The 23,554-nt window shown below is 36.2% G+C and overlaps 1 protein-coding gene across 26 annotated transcripts in view; it reads right to left on the bottom strand.

Annotated features, from left to right (window-relative positions):
- Positions 1–23,554, bottom strand: part of ADGRL3 (adhesion G protein-coupled receptor L3) — an 802,670-nt gene that overhangs the window by 157,254 nt on the left and 621,862 nt on the right. The window lies entirely within an intron of this gene.

The raw sequence follows: 23,554 nt of genomic DNA, 5'->3' as shown, positions 1-23,554 counted from the left end.
ATTCCTAATTGTAAGGTTAGAAACTACCCTTAACCTCATTTACTGGCAATAAACCCAGGGGCACTGATTCTAGCCAGATTCAAAGTAGCTTGGGTTTATGGAACTCGGAGTCCTGTGTTGAGCCTCCAGCTGTTTGTCATTCACTGTCTGCTTTCTTTAACGTGTCATCGACCTGACTCTGCTGCCCCAGAAGAGGTACCACATCCATCACCGGGTGTTTGGTATGTATAACAAGATAGAGACGGCGGTAGGAAGGGAGTATGGATTTTCTGAACATTTAATCACTGAAACTGTAGCATGTTCTAAAGTGATGCTATTTTTCTAGCTGTCTCCTTGCTTGTTCTGTTTCCTCTTCCTCTCTTCTAAGCTTTTCTCCTTCCTCTTGGAGTCTCCCTCTATGGGAATGCGATGTTCATAACATCATTGATGCAAAGTTCATGAAAGCAGAAAGAGGATCGTTTTTCCCCTTCCTCCATTTATATCTCATCCCCCAAACTGCTGAGTCTCATTGATTTTCATTTCTCTATTTTTCTCTGTTCTCAATCGTCACTAGCCACACTCCCCCACTCATCAGTAGATGAGTACGACAGACCTTCTAAGCTTTTTGCCAGTGAAAGCAATACCAGAACAAAATGGCAATATTGAGATTTTACTATCGATTTTTGCAAAATCAAAATTCAGAATTCATAAACTAAAATTGACACTAATTGTTTACCACAAATATAAAATTCAGCAACATGAGTGAAATTCAATTACAAACAGTAGAAATGATTCTAATACATATATCAGTTGCATTTAAATTTCTTGAAATGTCTCAAAAAGAAAAAAAATACAATTAAGAACTAATAATAGGGGTGCCTGGGTTGCTCAGTCAGTTGAGTGATTGCCTTTGGCTCAGGTCATGATCCCAGGGTCCTGGGATCAAGCCCCGTATCAGGCTCCCTGATCACTGGGTAGCCTGCTTCTCCCTCTAAAGCTCCCCATGCTTGTGCATTCACTGTTTCTCTATCAAATAAGTAAATAAAATATTTTAAAAAAAGAACTATTAATAACTTGACAGTGAATAGTATTTAATATTAAATTAATTAAAATAAATTAATATTAAAATCAAATACTCTTGTTCTTATTAATAGTAAGTATTAGCCTGAAAAACAAATGTCAGTGTTGTCGTTGCTGGGATACAAGCGCCTTTTTTGTGCAAAGTTTTCTGGCTGGTGGAAATATTCTTCACTTTATACCACTTGACAGAATAGTAAGGCAATAGTTAAAAACTAACTCCAAGCATTTTCTCTGGCTCCTTCAATTTAAATAATGCCATCTCTCATTTGTAGTTTCTTCAGAATTATATAGATACTGAAGAATGCTTTCTAAATGAATGCACTTTCCTTCATTTAGATATTTTAGTTAGCATACAATGCTCTGGGATGGAAGAGATTTGTTTTGCAAACATTTTTACTCTGATAAAACTGCATAATCCCACATGCAGTGAGAAGATTGACCGGTCTATTGTCTCAATCACACAAATCATACACAAGGAACAACGATACACTATCACAAGATGCTTGTTTGCCGTGCCTCTGGCCTTGCCAATTTTGAATAGATTTGTCTTTTAGCACAGATTTAATATATTTTTCTTTGTGCTCTATAATGGCCCAGATTTCAGATTTTTAAAGACTATAGTACCACACCAAAATGTCTTTAACAATACCACCACACAATGGAAATCAATGCTCATTATTTTTCTCTAAAATTATCCTATTGAAACAATTCTCTACCTTTTGCCAGAGGCATCTTGTAGGGTATAAATTGGAATATGTTACTCTCCAGATTAAAATCCCTTAAATCATTTCTGTCTGCCCTCTAAACAAAGACTGGACTCCTTTTCTTTGTGCCTAAAGCCCTTTATGAGTTTATTTCTCTAGCTCATTTGTAATGCTTCTTCATCTTTCAGCTCTACCATTAAGCCATACAAAATTACCAGTAATTTCCCAACTGTACCCTGTTCTTTCTGCCTCAGGGTTTTTGCACATGCTGCAGCATTCCTGATCCTATTTCCACCTGGCTAATTTCTGTTTAGCCTTTGGGGATTGCTTGGATGCCATCTCCACCAAGGAACCTTTTCAAAGTTACCAAGACGAGGTTACATACTAATGTGTTTTGTTCAAGACTATTTCCTCAGTTTTTAGCCTTGTGTCTGACCTACAGTAAATTAGCTCTCAGTCAAGATAGAAGAACATCAGGGGTAGGTCAGGAAGCAAGGGAGGGTTCAGTTGTGAAATATCATAAAAAAAGGAAAAATGATAAATATAGTAGATGGAGTTGTTAAGAGTCCTTGTAGTTGATAGGCTAAAAATATTATTTTATAAGTGCATTTTATGCTATCATTAAGAAAACCACCAGATAACACAAAAAGACGCAGGAAGAACAGTCTCCTCTTCCTCCAAATAATGCTCTTTCAGGACATCCATATTTAAACTGAATATACTCTTGTGAAGCAATGAAGTATACTGATAAGGGAATTTTTTAAAGTTTGAATTGTTATGTAATACACTGCAAGGACTTAGTTTAAATATGGACATATTAATATTAAGGATTAATATAGAACTTATTTCTTTGGAATTGTGTTGCAGAGAGGTGCCTATTTACATATAACACTTTATCAAAATTATATAATTCTCCTCACTATTTTGTCATTGTTACTGTGCTCACTGTGCTTATATTTTCATAAAAGTAACTAAACAAACTCCTTATGTAGAAAATTTTAATTCTCCTGTCCCCTGAAATATATTGCCCATGGCTTATTTCATTTTTATATTTTGGCTTACTTTGTTTAATTTATTTTTCCTTCAATCTGCCTTGAAAAGAATAAATATTATTTGAATATTACTATAGGTTATAGTCTGTGGAGTATACTAATGGAAAACAGTGAAAATAATCAACATTGGTATAGTGCTTTACATTTTTCAATGTCTTTATTATCTCATTGAATTCACGGCATGTAGTAATTGTAACTACAAATTTCTAATTTTACAAATGAAAAAATATAGGCTCTGATGGTAAGTGAATCATAATCATACCTACAGAAAGTAAATCAGTGTCCTCCAATTCCATATTCCATGTTTCTATAATAAGCTATCAAAAACGACATTCTGAATTATCTCGTGCATTCTACAACTGAGTCTTCCACATGCTTTAAGAAGGGTGTGAAGTACAATGATTCTAATAAGACATTACTATTCTTGATCACAAAACATATTTTGGGGGATGGACATTGTTAATTGTTTTCCCCCAAGGCCTTATGTTGAAGCCCTACCCCACCTATAACTCTACTTGGCAATGGAGATTTTAAAAAAGGTAATTAAGGTTCAATGAGATTGTAAGGGTGGGGCCCTGATCCAATAGAACTGTTATCCTTAAATGAAAAGGAAGACATACAAAAAAAAAAAAAAAAAAAAGAAAGAAAAGGAAGAAATAGTAGGGATGCATGCTCATAAAATAAAGGCCATATGAGGACATAATGAGAAGGTGGCCATTTCTAAGGCAAGGTGTGAGACATCAAGAGGAACCAACCAGACCAGAACCTTGGTTTTGTGGACTTTTAGTTGCCCAAACTGGGAGGAAATGATTTCTGTTGTTTAAGTTACCTAGCCTGTGGTATTTTGTCATGACAGCCTTAGCAGACTATTACAGGCATCCTCCAAAAAAACTGTAAAATTTTAAAAAGAATATAAAACTTCACAATAGAAGAAATGTTAACCTTCTACTCATAAAGTGCATGAACTTTCTTCTTGATTCATTTTTTTTCTTCTCTAAAATACGCGTCTCCCATGATGGTTTTCCCTTTACTAATCTTCTGTGTTGACTTCACTCCAACATATAGTATTTAGGCTGACTACAGAAATGTTTCTTTCTCCCCTCCCTCCATGTATTTATTTAAATCCAAGGTCAGTTATTGAAGAAATCTTCCCAAGGGCTTGATAGAGGAAATAAGAAACCTAAAACCATAGCAACACTACAAGTGGCTTTTGGTACTTGCACAGTGCTCTGGGTAGAAGAGAGAAATTTTGCTTTATCCCCATGGATATAAGCTGGTGGCAGCAGATTTGATTATACTTACCTTTAAAAAAGAAACATTAATTTTACCTATCAGGAAATTATGTGATTCCTTTCAGAATTCATTCATAATATTTGGCTTTATGGCCTCTTAAGATAGTGAAATTCCACAAATCATTAGCCATAGGAAGGCATATTTATTTTTATAATTTAATCCATTTATATTTTATGATTTACCCATATCATTCTTATTGCAAAAAGAGGAAATAATCTATACTAATTAAACATGAATTTGTAATGACCTTATTATATAAAATAATAAGCTAAATAGGGGATTTGAGGACATCTTATTAAAATTATCTGCTACATATTTAGCCCTATCATGCCAGGAACTGTGTTGTATGTTTTAAATGTGTTCCACTTTAGTGCTCCTAATAATCTTTGGGTGGATGTGTTTACCTCCACTTCAGGATGAAAGAAGTCAAAATAAGTAATTCTCTCAGGCTCACATAACTGTTAAATGATGAAACCAGGATTTCAAACTAAGTCCATCAACCCCCCCTCCCCTTTCCATTAGGACCATGTGTGGTGTTAGACTTTAGACAGGATCAATGACAGAAACACATATGCAGAAGGTCTTAATGAATTCGGAAATTAATTTTTCCTAAACACTGCTCACATGTAATTTTATTGGTATTGCTATAGTTCAGACCTGTTGGGTATTTACTTAAGGCTTAATATGGATAGGAATTGGCCCATTTGATTCTGACAGAAAATCTGTAAGGAGGCACTATTAATTACCTTCATTTTACAGATGGTGAAACTGCAGCACCAAGAGACTCAGTAATTTTTCAAAGGTTAAAAGTTCCTAAGTAGAAGAATGGACAAACAACCAAGCCATGGTTACAGAGACTCATTCTTAAGCATGCTAACCTGGATGGGACATTGAGAACCTCAACTTGATCCCCCAAAGAGCAGCCTGCCCACTGCTGTTAAGAGGGGAGGCAGTAATTGTCTTTGAGCTAATTTCTTTCTGCTTATGGCATTTCTAATTCTCGTAGTAAAGATTCAGGACCAGCTAAGAAAACTGTAGAATCCACAAAACTTAATACATTGTTCAGCATCCAAGTAGACAATAAACAAGCAGCAAACAATAATGTGAGATAATAGTTGACTTTCTTTGAGCATAAATGGCATACTTGGCAGTATGCTAAGGCTTTATATGCATAAGCAAGGTACAGAGAGGTTGCGTGAACTTCCCAGCTTCACATGGTCGGTAAGTGGTGAAGCCGGCATTTAAATACATGTAATTTGACCCTAAACCCATGTGTATCCATATTAACTGAGAGAGGTTTGAAATCTTTTCTTTTTTTAAGTATCAAGTATGGCATTATTGACCTATAAGAGAGTTCAACTCTAGAAATTACAAGATTAATTCATTCTATCGATATTTATTTTAATTTTTTTAGATTTTATTTATTTATTCATGAGGACCAGAGAGAGGGGCAGAGACACAGACAGAGGGAAAAGCAGGTTCCCCGGAGGGAGCCTGATGTGGGGACTTGATCCCAGGACTCCGGAATCACAACCTGAGCCGAAGGCAGAAGCTCAACCACTGAGCCACCCAGGTGTCCCTCTATCCATATTTATTAAGTAACAGGAGTTGTATTGGGAATAAAATGTTGAGTATAGTTACCACGTTCCTTGAGCTCATGAAGCCGTCTCTAAGAGCTTTATAGAAAAAGCTACTGAAGAAGACAGGGAATAGAAGAAAAATACCCTAACTCTATTTTTTCATTCAGTATGTTTATTGGTGTTTGTTTTATACTATGCATTGTGCTGGGGATCAAGGATTCAGAGGTGAAGCAGAGAGTACTGCCTTCAAGATGATTTTAATATACCTAATTTTCTCAAATGTACAATATCATCAGTTTTTTTTTGAGCCACTTAGAAAGAAAAGTTGAATCTCTGCTAATTAAACTCCGACATGTCTTCAATTGTGAGGTGCATTTCCAGCTTAGGAAATGTTAAAAGGTGAAATAATGAGAATCTTCCAGTTGGTAAAACATTCTAATAGCAGACATGTCTTCTTATAACACAATTAGATAAAGAATCATTTATAAGAGATGTGACTATGGGGTGCCTCGAGGCTCAGTTGGTTAATAAGCATCTGACTCTTGATTTTGGCTCAGGTCATGATCTCAGGGTCATGAAACTGAGCCCCTTGTTGAGCTCCATCCAGTGTGTGAAGCCTGATTAAGATTTTCTCACTCTTTCTGCCATTGCTCCTTCTCCCCTCTAAAAATAAACTAATTAACTAATTAAATTAAATAAAAAAGATTCAACTTTGAACAGATTGTAATATATCTCTGTGCCTTGGTTTTTTTCACTACACAGAACCAATAACATATATTTGAGAAAAAAATGGCAGTATGCAATTAAAGTGCTTAGCAAAGTAAAAGAATAATACATTTTTATTATCAGTGATAATATTGTATTTATTCTTTGCTTCAACCAAAAATTATTGACAGCTTACTATGTGCAAATTGCTATTCCACATATTGGGGATACAGAAATGTATATAAATGTATATAAAAATGAAAAAACTAAAAAATTCTGCTCTCATAAAGCTTACATTTCAGGAGGAGAAATAATAAATAGGACAAAAAATATAAAATACATTCGATATTAAAAAGTGCTAAGGATAAAAAGAATAAATAAAGCAGGAGAAAGTGATAGAAAGTGCTGGGTGATGGCGAGGGTGTCAGGTACAGCCTGCTAAGGTGACAAGTGGCAGAGTGAGAGATGGGAATAGCTGGGAGCCTCTCAGATATTACAGTCAGTGTCCATAGGGCCTGAGGCACAGTGAGGTGACCAGTGCGGCTGGATCAATGGGTATGAACTGCGATCAGAGAGGGGGTATGGGCTATAGCATGTAGGGCTTTACAGTTACGGTGAGAACTTTAGTATGGGAAGTCACCGGAAGGTTCTGAGCGGTGGAGTGACATGATCTGATTCAGATTCACTTGGGTTGCTGTAGTTAAGGGTGGCTGAATCGGAGAAGGTGGAAGTAGAGAGAACAAGTGACTACTTGGCCATACACCTGAGGTGCTGGTGATGATGCTAATGACAAGAATGCTATGGGATGGATACACATATGCCCACAAGGGCATGCGGTTTGAGAGAGGAGGTGATGGCTTTGGGTACGGGTGCTATGGTCCTCACTGACACCCAGTTGGCCTTTTGTAATTGTTAATTGACTTGAACTGACATTGGCCCCTTTGCTTAAACAAAAGGAGAGTTAGTTCTTCTCATATAAATTCTTCTCTAGCTCTATTCAATTATTAATATTTATTTAAATTTTAGACAACGGCATAAGCATATTAATTTCAAACTGTATGAAAATAATCCTGAGGATTCCTGAATTATAATCAACAGAAGCATGTTGGTATGCTCATTCCCAGACAATTTATAGAAGTTTTAATTTATGGGAATATTAAGTAAACTCTGGTCGTGATGAAACAATGCAGACAAACTGGGGAAATAAATTCAAGTGGATTCGAGTTTACTGATTTCTCGACATACAGTAAAACATTCAAGGAGGGGAAGTAGTTGAATTGGTGTTAGGATTTAGAATAATTCCTTACTTCTAGTCTCAATACTGTGTTTTATTTCCCTAGATCTGACATCATTGTTATCCAGTTACTGGAGTTATTGCCTAATATTTGCAGTGACATATGTTTTACTATTAACTTGTGAATTGTAGTTTACCTATGAAGATAAAGTGATACCGAAATAGAAGGGTTGTGCATGATTTATTTTTAAGTATAAAGTTAAAATAAATTCAAGAAAAACAAAATTATCCTCTGTGTTTGGAAATGAAATACTCAAGTGAACAGCGAAGAATGAAGAAGAGTTCATCATTTAAGCTTCAAGTTTTTTTTTTAAAGAAATGCAATTTGAGTAACTTTGATCTATTGCCGATGCTTGAAAATATATATGTGCTTGTTCTTGTTATTTCTGTACAAGTTTCTAAGAAACTGATAAAATGTAAGGCTTTATTTTAGGACAGCTACTGGTCTTGGTTATTTGTTTTGTTGTTTATGTTTAGAGTCTGGAAAAAAGAAGGATGTTATATTGCTTTTTAAGTACCTCAAAAATATTTCTTTAAAACCCTCCCCAAAAAACTCCAGCATTGATTTTTTATCTAATAATCCTAAGAGTGACATGAATTGGAGCTCCAACTAGCTGCTAGAACGGGAATACCAGGTTGTATAAAACATGATCCCTTTCCTCAAGGAGTTTATAGGGTGGGCAGTCTAATTTTATCATAGGTTGTAGGAAATAAAAGGGTGGCTCTTCAGTGTGCCCATCAACTTTCTCCCACTGGTGAGTCCAATTAATATTTCATTTATTCAGGTAATTTAAATAATAAAAAGGAAGGAAGCTGTAAAACTGGCATATAAATGATTCTTAATTTCAAATGCAACCACAACCATATTGTATGGCATTCGAAAGGACTTAAATACTCAGCATAGAGATGACAGACTTGATACATAAATTAAGTCTATCTGCCCAAATCGTATTTCAATTCTACAACCCTTCCTAAGTACAGGGGAATTTGACATTCCACACTGTTTCCATGCAAATATACTACTTGGAATACATGAAGTATTCAATCATGCATGTTGGGTGAGTGAGAATAAATATGCTTTATTTTAAAAAGTATTTTCAGAAGATCTACGTGTACTACTGTATCTCAATTACATTGACATTTTGAATTAAATAATTTGATCAACTACTCCAGATTAGTTTGTAAAATTTGATATACAACGGTTTCAAAATTTTCCTTACACAATATTCAAAAGCCAAAATACAAGTGTCAGAAATTGTAGACTTAGACTCTCAAGACACTTAAATATTTATTCACTTAAATATTTATTTATTGAAAAGTTTTATTTTTTTCTTTGACAGAACAATCGAGCACAAACAGGGAGAGAAGGAAAGGAAGAAGGAGGATCCCCACTGAACAGACTCCCTGCTGAGCTCAATGTAGGGCTTGATCCCAAGACCCCGGGATCATGACTTGAGCCAAAGGCAGACACTTAATTGACTGAGCCACCCAGGCACCCCAAGAAACTTAAATATTTAAAAAGATGCTATTAATTTATAATTACTTCCCCTTAAAATAATTGTGTTAGGGATGCCTGAGTGGCTCAGCAGTTTAGCACCTGCCTTAGGCCTAGGGAGTGATCCTGGAGACCCACATGGGAATGGAGTCCCACATCAGGATCCCTGCATGGAGCCTGCTTCTCCCTCTGCCTGTGTCTTTGCCTCTTTCTCTGTGTGTGTCTCTCATGAATAAATAAATAAAATCTTAAAAAAAAATAATTGTGTTTAAAAAAAAGCAATAGATTCAAAATGGAGTCATCTGTGCTAAGCCCCCCATCAGCAAATCAAGACTTAATATTTAACTTAATTGCAGTTTCAGCCTCTCCCAGGAACATAACCTTTAATCAGTTAGTCTGGAATTATCTGGTTAGCACTAGTGAATAATCTGCCAGATAGACCCGTTCCTTTCCCCTTAGGAAGGTGATCTTGTCAAAAACAATCTATTCTTTGCTAGAAATTTCCTTTTCCTGCCCCCTTTTTTCTACAAAAACCTATTTTGTATAGCTCCTTGTAGCCCCTTTCTACTTGCTGGATAGGATGCTGCCCAACTCATGAATCACTGAATAAAATCAATTATATCTTCAAAATCAACTCGGTTGAATTTTGCTTTTCTTACAAAGGGAAGGGTAGAAATAGTCTCTGTTGAACTGAAGAACAGGTGGTTGAGTGAATAAGCCAAGGTATTTCCTGTTACAGACTCAGGAATAGAATTCAGGGCACCTAAGGTAAATGTTTTCAACTATCCCCCTTATGTTGAGAATTTAGCAACTTCTTCTCACTCTTTTATGCAAACAACTTATTTTCTTTCACCTACATGCCCACCATGCCTTACCTACCACCTTCCAAATTAATGGAGTAATATATAAAAACCTCCCCATTTTGCTTTCTCCTGGTTATAATAGTAATAATTACTATAATTACTATTTTTTTTTAATTTTATTTATTTAATTGAGAGAGAGAGTGAATAGGAGAGAGAGCACAATTAGGAGCAGATGGAGAGGGAGAAGCAGATTCCCCACTGAGCAGGGCCACTCACCCCATGCAGGACTCAATGCCAGGACCCCTATCACGACCTGAGCTGAAGGCAAATACTTTATCGACTGAGCCACCTAGGCATCTTTTTTTTTTTTTTTTAAGATTTTATTCATTTATTCATGAGAGACACAGAGAGAGACACAAGCAGAGACACAGGCAGAGGGAGAAGCAGGCTCCCTGCAGGGAACCCGATGTGGGGCTCAATTCCAGAACTCCGGATCACGCCCTGAGCCAAAGGCAGATGCTCAACCGCTGAGCCACCCAGACATTCCCCCAGGTACCCTTATCACTATTATTTTTTAAGAAGATGGAGTCATGCACTCCATAGGTAGTGATAAATAAGTCAGAGAAGAATATTGCTTGGTAAGAATCTGCCCACAGGATAATGATTTTTAGGTTTCTCTACTAAAAAGAAAAAGAAAAAAAAAACACATACAAGGACAAATACATGCACATTACACATATATTCCAGACTGCTGGGGAAAATAAATAAATAAAATGGATACTGATTATATTGGGCTCTTCTACTTCAAAAGAATTATGTTCATTTTCAGAGACTTATGAAGAAACCTCAAAAGCTTCGTAAGACAGTACATTCACTGTATTAATAATAAAATAAGAGGCAGTGAGGTACCCTGGGAAAAGCATTGATTTTAGGTTCAAATATTAGATTATCATCTACTCGCTATTTGGCTTTGGGCAAATTAATCTTCCAGAAATTCGAAATTTCCTTATCTTTATAATGTGGATTCCTATTATTTACTTCGATAATACTAACATACAAGAGACATTCAGTAATAATATAACATTATAATTAAATTCAGGTTATTCCAAGATGCCATCAATTTTCCTTCAGGAGAATTATAAACAGCTATCTAGCTTACAGAAGTAAAGTAGTTTTTGCACCTCTATAACAAGAACAAAGATAGGCTATGCTGAAATAAAATTATAAAGTTTATCTTTTTTCACTTCAATATCTGAAGGACATTTAAAGCCCCAGCAGTAATTTATCACCCACTTTATCCAAACCCGCTGTGGAGAGGACAGTGATATTGTTAGTTGTACTCCAATGGGAAATGTTTTAGAATTTTTTTTTAAAGATTTTATTTATTTATTCATGAGAGACACAGAGAGAGAGAAAGAGAGAGAGGCAGGCAGAGGGAGAAGGAGGCTCCCTGCGGGAGCCCAATGCAGGACTCGATCCCAGAACCCTGGGAACACAACCTGAGCCAAAAACAGACACTCAACCACTGAGCCATCCAGGTGCCCCAGGAAATAATTGTTTTAAGAAAAAATAATGTAACTAAGGAAAACAAATATTTCCTCAAAATCATTTGCTTGTTCTGTGCTATTTCAAATTTTGAGATGATATGATTTGGGAACATACAAGACATTCCAAAACTTTTTCTAAAAAAAATATTCAGTATTTAGCTTGGAAAGTAAAATAGGGGGATTGGGAAGATGGGAAAGAAAAGGACTATTTTAAATCAATATTGAAATATATAATATGAATAAAATCAAACTATTGTGGATTCAAAATTGTAGATGGCCCACATAATTTAGGAGTCCACAAGTAGTAATAAAATTTCTGCCTGTAGCCTGATCTCGTAGAAGCACAGCCTGATCCTTACGTAGGAGGGAGTCAGAAATGTGTGTGACACTCTCTGCAGGCCAAGGTTTAGACTTTTTGTAGCCCATGGCCCCATGAAGACAGACTACTGCTGTTTTGCTTGGCCACAATCCTGGATGACTTGAACAGCACGTGACACAGAGGAGGGACTCAATTAGTACCTGTTCAATAAATGCACTTTAACATCAACTGCCTCGATTCATTGCAAAATATTCATAAGAGGACTTGAGTTTGATCACTGATGCCCTGAGAATATCACCGTCCCCCTTCTTTAGAAAGCTTGCTCTATTATAATGGCCTTAAGAAAATTAACTTTTTGCTTTAAAATAAGTATAGACTCAGAGGAAGTTGCAAAAATAGTAAAAAAGAGCCCCTCCCTCAGTTCCCTCAGTGGAGCCATCTTATATAGCTACAGTATAATATCAAAGCCAGGAACTGGGCATTGGTAGATGACTGTACCAGTTTGACTACAGACTTTATATCATTTCACCTGCATTCATTTCTGTGTGCATGCTTATGTTCTACGAGATTTTATCTCAGGCATAGATTTGTATGACCACTGCCACATTCAAGATGCAGAGCTGTTACATATACAAAAGAACTGCCTTGTGTCACCTCTTTGTATTCAAATCTGCCCCCATGGTTATCTCCTGGCAACCATTTATCTATTCTCCATCTCTACAGTTTCATCCTTTCAAGAGTGTTATATAAATAGAGTGGTAGGCATTACACCTTTTGAGATTGGCTTTTTTCACTAAGCATAATGCTCTTGAGGGCCACCCAGGTAGTTGTAGCTGTAAGTAGTTAAGTCATCTCCCTGGATCATCAAATAAGTACCTATAATTCTATCTTTCACCTTGTACCTGTAGTGATCTTTAAGAAATGCAAATCTATGTTGTTGCTCTTTAAAAACTCCTGATCTTACTATAAAGTCAAAATCCTTAAACGTGACATAAAAAGCCCACTAATCCTCACCCTGCCTAACTCTCCAGTAGGTGCTTAAGCCTTCCTGCCTTTGCTGTCTACTAACCTCCTGGATTTATTTCCTGTGTCCTCAGAAAGGCCTCTTCTCATTTTCAATGATGTGAATGTGTCCTTCTGGAATATTTTTTTTTTCCTTCTGGAATATTGTTCTCAATCTCAACTATTCTTCCCTACTATGCCCCACTCTCTGTACTTTGTTAAATCACTAATCTTTTTGATATCTGTGATTTATTGTGATAGTAAGCAGAAAAGGGAAAGAATAAAGTTGTTATTTTGGATCACTCATACTTGTATTCAATATATGCTTATTATTTTTAGGATATAAATTCAGAATAAGAATTTGGGATTCCATTCTTTCTGGGAGTGATCATTTATTATACCACTAGTCAGACAGAGCCACATGAAAGTCCATCTGCAGATGAGTACCAGTTCCTTCACATTCTAGTTGTGAAACTTCAGGCAAATCTCTAAACCAGGATGAGTATTAGTTCTCTTTTAAAAAATTGGGTAAAGTAGACTTAAAAATGATAATGTAATATTTCACATCCAGTACAGTTCCTGGCTCATAATAGGTGCTTAATACATTTTTATATATTCATGAATCTCCATATAAGATATGCAAATGATACAACATACAGGGAAGTTATATGAAGGAAACAAAATATCTATTTGACTATATAATTTCCATGTCTCCTAAAATTATACACTACGAATACAAATGATATAAAACAGAAATTCGGAATTCAATTAAAGTGAAAAATACAGTTGGTATCTACCATAATGCAACTTTATCAGTCATCACATATGTATTAAACATCACAGAATATGTCTTATAGTATTATAATAGATTAAATGGTATCTTAGAAGAATTACCGTTATTTTAAGTGCATCTTAAGAGGACACAAATGGATAAAAGATTCAATGTAATCATAAAACTCTTATTTATTAACATTTGTGCCACACTGCTTAATAATGAATCTCTTTAATATTATAACCCTTGTGGTATCACAGTCTCACTGATAAAATTAATTTCCAACCATGTACAAATTAATCTGGCTTATATTAAAGGCAAAGGGAAGCATAGCTACGTATCAAAGAATATAGATTCAGCAAATGTATATTCTGAATACACACCTTTATACATAATATGTATTTATTGACTCTAAGTTAAATAAATAAATAAATAAATAAATAAATATTCTTAGATTCAGTAAATTTAAGTGTATACACTTTAAGTGTAATCAGATAAGGTTGCCCAGCAAGTATCTGTTGAACAAGATTTATTATAACAAGATAAATTTAATATATTTGAAAGGGATTCAGTACCTATTTTTGTGTTATGTAACTCATGATGCTTTCAGTTATTAGTTATTTAATTTATCCTATTTACAGTTATGTATTTTAAATACTGAAGAATCTTCACCTGTCACTAGCAGTGATGGACTCAAGATGGCCTTTCTGTTCCCAAGCTCCCCACCGCCAACCACCAAATAATGTGAAAATTCTTAATACAGAGAAAAAAATGAAACAGAGAGACGGGCACGCTAACAGTGACAAATCATAGGTCTACAGAAAGAAGGGCCCAACCATAGCTGTAAATTTCTGAGTTGACTATAGAAAGACCACTTTGGTGTTATTGCAAATATTCTACACATATGGAAAAGTAGCAACAGTCACTACATGGCGGTCATCTGTGGTCTCTCTTCTATTTCTCTGAAAAATATTCATATTTTACCATTAAGTATTTTATATTTAGCCAATTAACTTTTAATGAATAGCAACATTTTAAAAAAGCAAAAATAAATAGAGGATAACTTCCTTATGGCAGACAGACTCCTCAGTGGCCCCCATGACCCCTACTTATTGATGTTCATACTTTTGTGCAATACCTTATTGACCATGAGTGAGATTTATACTTGCTTCTATCCTACAGAATATGGCAAAAGGTGGAACATATGTGATCACATGTGTGACCTACATTACATATTTTGTCTGTCTTATGAGAAGAAGTAAGCTGCCATGTTGTAAGCTGCTTATAGAGAGGGTCACAGGACAAGGAGGTGAGAACAGTATCAGCAGGAAATTGAGGCTCAAAGAATGTAATGCTGCCCATGACCACAAGAGCTTGGAAATGGATTCATCTCCAGTCCAGCATTCAAAGGAGAACTCATCCCTGGTGACATGATGATTGTAGTCTTTTTTTTTTTTTTAAGATTTTATTTATTTATTCATGAGAGACACATACACACACACATACAGAGGTAGAGAGACAGGCAGAGGGAGAAGCAGGCTCCATGCAGGGAGCCTGATACATGACTCGAACCTGGGACTCCAGGATCACACCTTGGGCCGAAGGCAGGTGCTAAACCACTGAGCCACCTAGGGATCCCCTGATTGTAGTCTTATAGAAGATCCACTCAGGGGAGGCCTGGATTCCTGACCACAGAATATGAGATAATGCATGTGCATGTTTTAGGTCACTAAGTTTGTAGTAGCATTGTTATATACCAGTAGGTGATACGGGCCCTAACTCTTTTTCCAGTTTTTATGAATTAGAACACATTTAGGATATGATTTGGCTTCATATCTTTATTTACAGCAGGAATTCCCCACCTTGATACTATTGACATTTTAGGACACACAATTCTTTGTTGTGTGGTTATATGGGTTGTTGTCCTGCACATTGTAGGATGTTTAGCAACATCCCTGGCCTTTCATGCACTAAATGCTGGTAGTGCTCACTACCTACAGTTAGGACAACCAAACATATCTCTAGAAATTGCCAAATGCCCTCTTGGCATAAAATCACCTCTGTTTGAGAACTACTGATGTAGAAGAAATTCTTCATTTACCTCTTATCTGTATTTGTTCAATGAGGGGGCTACTGCATACTGATAATGGCTTTAGGATATTTTAAATATATATTAATCTAAACACAAAATGGCTCCATGGTTGCTTTCCAACTTGTGAAATGGCTCAAAGGTTGTCAGTAAAAGGAAACTGGTTGGCTTTCAAAAACACAGATTTTGTTTTTTCAATTTCTAGCAATTCAGTGCTTCTAAGACACACTTCCACAAATCACCCATTAATGTTTAAAAACTGATTTTATTTTTCAGTTTTACTTAATGAGAACATGCATAGCAATATAACAAGAAGCCAACGAAAAAGCACAAAATACAAATTATCACAATTGCATGCTTGAATGTGGTCAAGAATAGGGGGGTGTTAATGAGAGGAAGAGAAATTATGGCAGCCCCATGTTTTCTGATTTTAGAGATGACACTACACAGAATGGATACTGACAGCCTCTTGTTTGTTACATGATGCCTGCCTTCCAAAGATGTTCAAGTGCCTCTAGTGCCCAGTTGCTTTCTGAGTGAGAAATCTGAGAATGGAACTCCTTGCTTCATTGCCACTCCATTCAATGATCACAAATTATTAGCTTTTCACATAAGCATACCTCATAGATGTGTTCTCAAGTTAAACATTTAAGGAAGAGATCATGAAAAACAAACAAACCTGCTCTCTGAAGCTAGTTTATATCTTCCCCTCTCCATTTATTATACAGTTGGATTCACATCATTAACATGCAAATCATACTGCACTACACTGCATTTTAAACAAAGAACCGAAAGCAAGGCTTGTAATTTCCTTATGGGTTGATAAATAGATTTTGCTTTAAGAGCATAAAATAAACTCTGATCACTTTATGTTTTTCGGCTTAACAATAATTTCAAAACTAAACAAAAAAAAATTATTCCTTTTCTCACCTTGCTCAGGGTCATTGCTAAGTTACCCTAACTTAATGTGAAAATCTAAGGACTGTGGTAATAAGAAAGTTAAATAGGAAAACTACTGCTTTTTCTTGTTTTTTGTTTTTTCTAGAAGACAAAATGTTTTATCTTTTCTGAATTTCTATTCTTTTTTTAAATAAAGTTAACATTGAGACTAGAAACTGACTTGCAAATGGATTAAATGTCTGATTTAACCCATGAAAAAGTCCAAATTAGAATAATAAGCAAATGTAAATCACGCTACACATTATATATCTTTAGTGTTACCTGTGCTTCTAAGTATATGATAATATAAACCATTATGGATGGGATGGGAAAATTAAAAAAAAAGATGTTTCAGAGACTCCCTCTTACTTAAAAGAAACATAGGGATTGAGGGAAAGAAAAAGAGAGAGAGAAATTTAAAAAGACACAACAAGCAGACCATTGCACACCTAGTTAAAATTCACCAAAAAAAAAAAAAAAAAAGAAAAAAAAAAAGGCCCACAATTGCCTGCCTCCAAGAGGGCAACATAACTAACAATGATAATTACATTCCCCTTCTCACCTCCTTTCCATGATTCTCTCCTGTTTATAGTATATAAGATTAAATTCTTCATTGTATCTGTAACAGATGCTCTGTAGCAGGGCTTCTCTTTCCCTTAAACAAGCTTATTTATCACCACACCCTATTGGCTATCCTCTGACCCAACTATTTAAGAACTATTTGTAAAAAAAAAAAAAAAAAAAAAAAAAGAACTATTTGTAGTGTCCAAACAAACCAGGCTGTTTGAGATCTCGGTGTATCTGTCACTTCTTTCACGTGACAAATATTTACTATCTAGTATGTGTCAAGCATTTTCTAGAAACTAGAGATAAAGTGACAAAATCAACAAGCAAAACTTCTTCCTTTCATGAGGAAGCAAATAATAAACAAGATAAATAAGTAAAATATCTGTATGTTAGACAGTAATACATGCAAAGGAGAAAGTTTTGAAATTTAGATTGGTGATGAAAGCAGGCCTAAATGAAAGGTGACACTTGAAGGCAATGAGGCAGTGAGCTATGCAGAGAATAAGGACACAGCATTCTATATAGAGGGAATAGCAAATAAAAGAAACATGCTTCTCTGCATCCTTCTTTCTGTAACTTTTAAAACATAACAGCTTTACTGAGATATAACCCATATAATATATAGCTCAGCCATTTAAAGTGTACAATAGAATGTTTTTTAGTATATTCATTGAAGTGTTTATCACCACAATCTATTTTAGAACAATTTCATCGCTTGAAAAAGAAAAACCCCATACCCATTAGAAGTTACTCCCCATATTCCCCTACACCATAGCTTTAGGAAATAGCTCTTCTGCATTCTATCTCTATAGATGTGCCTGTTCCAGGCATTTCATATAAATGGAATTATACAATATTTGTAATTAAGTTTGTTTCATTTAGCATGTTTTCAAGGTCCATCTATGTTGTAGCTTAAATCAGCACTACATTATTTTTATTGGTTGGTGAATAACATTCTGTTTGTGAATATATACCACAATTTAGGGATCCCTGGGTGGCGCAGCAGTTTGGCGCCTGCCTTTGGCCCAGGGCGCGATCCTGGAGACCCGGGATCGAATCCCACGTCAGGCTCCCGGTGCATGGAGCCTGCTTCTCCCTCTGCCTGTGTCTCTGCCTCTCTCTCTCTCTCTCTCTCTCTCTCTCTCTCTCTCTGTGACTATCATAAATAAATAAAAATTAAAAAAAAAAAACTTTATACCACAATTTATTTATCCGTTCATCTGTTGATGGACATTTGGGTTGTTTCTACTTTTTGCTATTTTGAATAAATGCTGCTACGAACATTTGCATACATTTTTTTATGTGGATGTACGTTCTAACTTTTCTTGGTTAGATACCTAAAGTGAAATTGCTGGGTCATATGGTAGCTCTATGTTCAATCATTTGAGGAAGTGTCAGACTGTTTTCTAAGGTGACTATACTACTTTATAATCCCACTAGCAAGTGCCTGACTGCTCCAACTTCTCCATATGCTTGCCAACACTTAGAGTTATCTGGTCGTTTTGAATATAGCCTATCTAATGGTTATAAAGTAGTATCTCATTACAGTCTTGATTTGTATTTCCTCAATGGCTAATAATGTTGGACACCTTTGTGTGTTTATTGGACATTTGTATATCATTTTTGAGAAAGCCTCTTCAGATTCTATATCTACTTTTTAACTGGGCTAATGGTCTTTTATTTAGAGTGATAAAATTCTTTATATATTTTGAATACAAATATCTAATCAGTCTTATAATTTGCAAATAATTTCTCCAATTCCGTGGGTTCAAAGGGAATGAGTACCCTTTGAAACACAATTGTGTTTCATTTTGATGAAGTCCAATATATCTATTTTTTTTCCATGTTGCTTGTGCTTTTGTTGTTGTAGCTAAGAAACCATTGCCTAATACAAGTTTATGAAGATTCATTCTTATGCTTTCTTCTAACAGTTTCACAGTGAAAGCTCTTTTTACAAAAAATATTCTGCCAAATTCTTTTCTTTACATTTTGGTTCTGCATTGCATACAGTTTGCTCCAAGTTCACTGTTTGTCATTGTCCTACAGGTTTTATCTAGACAGGTTATAATGCAAATAATTTGGTTAATGTTTACTGGATTAAAACTGTCACTTATGTAGGTCCCAGAAATTATTCCTAAATTATTTTAGTTGGAATTAAGAGTGATCCCATCTCCTAGTTTCTTTACATAGAATGTTAATTATTAAAATTTATATGAATTTTACTACTTAATTCAAATTAGTCAGTTTATTTACCTACATGTTTTTTAGGGAATTTCACTGTTGTTCCCACATACTCTCAACAATATGAATTGCTTCTTTCTTTTTAAAGATTTTATTTATTTATTCATGAGAGACACACAGAAAGAGAGAGCAGAGACACAGGCAGAGGGAGAAGCAGGCTCCATGCAGGGAGCCCGATGTGGGACTCAATCCCGGAACTCCAGGATCACGCCCTGAGCTGAAGGCAGGCGCCAAACCCCTGAGCCACTCAGGGATCCCAACAAAATCAATTGTTAAGAGGAATCGATGTCACTGTGTATATGAGAATATATATCTAGCATATCAACTGATGTGACCACCTTGCACATAGCAGGCACTCAGTAAACGTGAACTACTACTATAATTTTATTCTGGAAAATAATAGTCTACCTCTTGATGCTAGTATCATTAAAATGTGGGTTCTTCCTCCCTCCCTCCCTCCCTCCCTCCCTCCCTTCCTTCCTTCCTTGAGACAGGAATGCTACCCAGAGTTGTTCCAGTCATCAAGACAGCATGATATGGCAAGAGACAGAGGTGACTGAACTGGTGAGGACCAAAGCCCAAGTGCCACCAACACACCAGATACAATATCTCTGAACCTTTTAGAGCAAGATAATAGCTTGTTCCCATCACCAGCGGGACTGAAGCTTCTAATTTGCCCTCTGCCCATTCCTCTTTCAGGTCAAATGTCACCTTCTCAGTGAGGGGTTTTCTGGGCACATTATCTATAATTGCCACACACACCTCCTCTCTCTTCCTTTCTGGCATTTCCCTGTAGCTGTTATACCACTTAACATGTTTTAGCTCTTATGTTTAGGTTTAAGATCCATTTTGAGTTCATTTTTGTGTATGGTAAGGAATGAGTCCAACTCCACTCATCGGCATATGGATATTGTCCTTGCGCAGTTGGTTGAGAAGACTACCATCCTTTTCCTACTGAATTGCCTTGTCCTTAAATTCTTATGTCTCATGCACACTGACTCATAATTCAAAGCAACTCATGTTCCATTCATGATGTCAACGATTGTAGAATTATGTGATTTTAAATCTCAAATCAGTGCAATTAGTTTCCCAAGAACAGGAACTATGAGATTTTTGGTTTGTTTTTCTTTCATTTTTGAATCTCTCAGTGCCTACCACATAACTGGCTCTTAGTAATGCTGGAAAAGTTAAAGAAGGATATTTCAGATGGATCTCAAATGATTGGTAGTATTCTGATGACTAATGGTACCAATGAAAGGCATTTAATTTTAGGTGCAAAGTTACAAAAGTGGGTTGAAGTGATACTTTCCAGTATCTCAAAGACTTTAATTGCCTGCTAAATTAGAAAGATTCTATAGAGGCTTATGAACAGAGAATGAAGTTCTGTTTTAGGAAAATTAATTTGGCTACAACATGTAGAATATAAGGGAAAAAAAGAAAAAAAAAGATAGAAGAGTATGGAGGTGATTAAACAGTAGAGTCACAATGGCACTGCTAAAAGAAAAGGTAATACACATTTTCAAAAGCATTACTTTTTTAAAAAAGATTTTATTTATTTATTCATGATAGACAGAGAGACAGGCGGGGGTGGGGGGTGGCCAAAGACACAGGCAAAGGGAGAAGCAGGCTCCACGCTGGGAGTTAGACGTGGGACTCATCCCAGGACTCCAGGATCACGCCCTGGGCCAAAGGCAGGCGCCAAACCTCTGAGCCACCCAGGGATCTCCTATAACATGTTTTTTGAAAAAGAAAGGAAATATTGAAGGGAATCAAAACAAAATCTGTCTGGCTCCTGAGGTGGGTCTACTCCACTTAACTGGGTGGAATTTGCTTTTGTTTTATTCCTTACTACCTTTCTAAATTCCTGCTTAAATTTTATCTGCCTGAATACCCTCTCACAGGCTTACTTTTTCTATTTCCTGATTCTGTGTCCTTCATAAGTCTTCTTCCTCCTTCCTTTTTAAGATTAATTCTTTAACTTACTATTGAGTGTTATTATGAGTACCTCAAGAAATTATTTCCATTTATATGCAGGCTTCTTTCTTTCTTTTTTTAAAAGACTTTATTTATTTATTCATGAGAGACACACAGAGAGAGGGGTTCCCCATATGTAGGTTTCTGTTTGGTTTAATCTAACCAGTAATAATGCAAATATTCCTTAGCATATCTGTTAAAGAAAATAGATATGGGCTAATACCATAATCCTCTTTCTGGATTTTTAAATCTTCAATAAAAAATAAAACAGATTTTGAAGGCCAAGTGCGTAAGACGTTTCCATGTTGTAATCAAAAGAGGCCTGCAACTGGGGCACCAGGGTGGATCAGTGGTTGAGCATCTGTCTTTGGCTCAGGTTGTTAACCTGGGGTTCCTGCGATCCAGTCTTGCATCTGGCTCCCTGCAGGGAGCCTGCTTCTCAGTCTGCCTATTTCTCTGCCTCTGTTTCTAATGAATAAATAAATAAAATCTAATAAAATAAAACTCTAATAAAAAATAAATAAAATAAATCCAATAAAATAAAACTAATAAAAAATAGAAGCTTGCAACAAAGTCAGTATGATCCTTATAGAGTCTGTACATAATCTCTGTCTATAGTTAATTCTCAAAGTACAGCTAAATGCCTTCAGCTTCCAAAGAGGAGAGGAGTTTTTCTTTTGTTTAATTGTGTTATTTAACAAGTCCTCGGGAGGATCGACCAATGTGACATTACCTTTAATCCCTAAAATAGAATTACAACAGAAGGGAGAAAATAAAATAATCTTCCCTCAAAGAGGGCTTGAGGGCATGCTCAGGGGAGAGATGCTGTTTAGTTCATGCCAGAAAGTGAAAGGAGTCTTCAGTGAAAGGACTGAGTAGAGGGAGTTCCTTAATTTCAAAGCTTCAGAAGGCACAGTTGAAAGTTTGGAGGCATTTTGAAATCTGAGTGTTTTCCTGCCTCACTATGGATAAGAAGAAAATGGAGTAGCTTTGAGCTGACACCAATAGCATCTGACTTTGTGCTTGCATGGAGTACACACATGCTCACTCAGGACAGACTGCCCAGCTCCTGTGCAGACAGATCTGATGTCATTCAAGACTGCAGGCAATCCTGAGGAAGTTCACTGTGCTTCTGGCAGCTTTTACACATGTTGTGAACATGAAGAACATACTGCAGCCAGCAGGCTGAAATATGCCATCACCAAGACAAAGCTATCAGAGGGTTCTGGCATTTGTTTCCCCTTTGTCTTAAACCTAAATGAAAAAGGATTCTTGGGAGCTCCATGTGTGCTCCAGAGTTCGGGGACAAAGCAGAGAAAGAAAGACCAAGATGCATCAGGAATTAACTATAATTCTACTCTGAAGATGAAAACAAGACTCCATGGGTTTCTCAGGGACCAAGAGGGGAGGGAGGGGGTTGTCCTGGAAGCACAGAGTGACTTTTTGGAGGTGAAAAGTAGAACCTAGATTCCCAGAGGCATAAGGAGGAAATGTACCTGGTCATCCAGCTGGAACAGGCATCATTCATTTTCACATGAAGTATAGTCAAATATTTTCCATTGGGACCATTTGGCTTTCAAAAATCTGCCCAAGTCAGTGACTCACTTTATGAGTCTTTCTAAGGGAAACTTATTTTGATTAAGACCTTTCCTGTGCCTCAGCTGTCTCTCCACTTAACCACTTAGGAGCCAATGGGAGACAAGTGGAAGCATTAAGTGAACAAAATGGAGAGAAAGCCTCTAAGCATCAATTTTGCATGGCAAGCTGCCCACCTACAGCACTGAGAAGAGGGGTAAGTTTTGAAGAAATTTTACTGCAAATGAAGTTCAGAAATTTTGTTATCTATGGAACTATACATTGAATTTTAAAAAACTATTATTCTTGGAACTAAAAATTATGATCATGAAGCAAAGGGAGCTATCAGGGCAGGGAAAACATATGGCAGAGTTAGAATAAAGGTGTTTTACGACTGGACTGGGGATCCTTATTTAATATGGTGATTACAGTCCAACTGATCATTCAGGTAGATTGAAATTCTGAGCCACAGCCTTTCAGACATCCATGGTGTTTTAAAAACCCAGTCCCAGGCAATACAGCCTCCAAGCTGATAGGAGGTGAA

This window comes from Vulpes lagopus, chromosome 12 (genome assembly GCF_018345385.1).
Source record: "Vulpes lagopus strain Blue_001 chromosome 12, ASM1834538v1, whole genome shotgun sequence".
NCBI classification, from domain to species: Eukaryota; Metazoa; Chordata; class Mammalia; order Carnivora; family Canidae; genus Vulpes; species Vulpes lagopus.
Note: the sequence above shows the minus strand (reverse complement) of the source record. Positions and strands in the feature narration are given on the sequence as shown.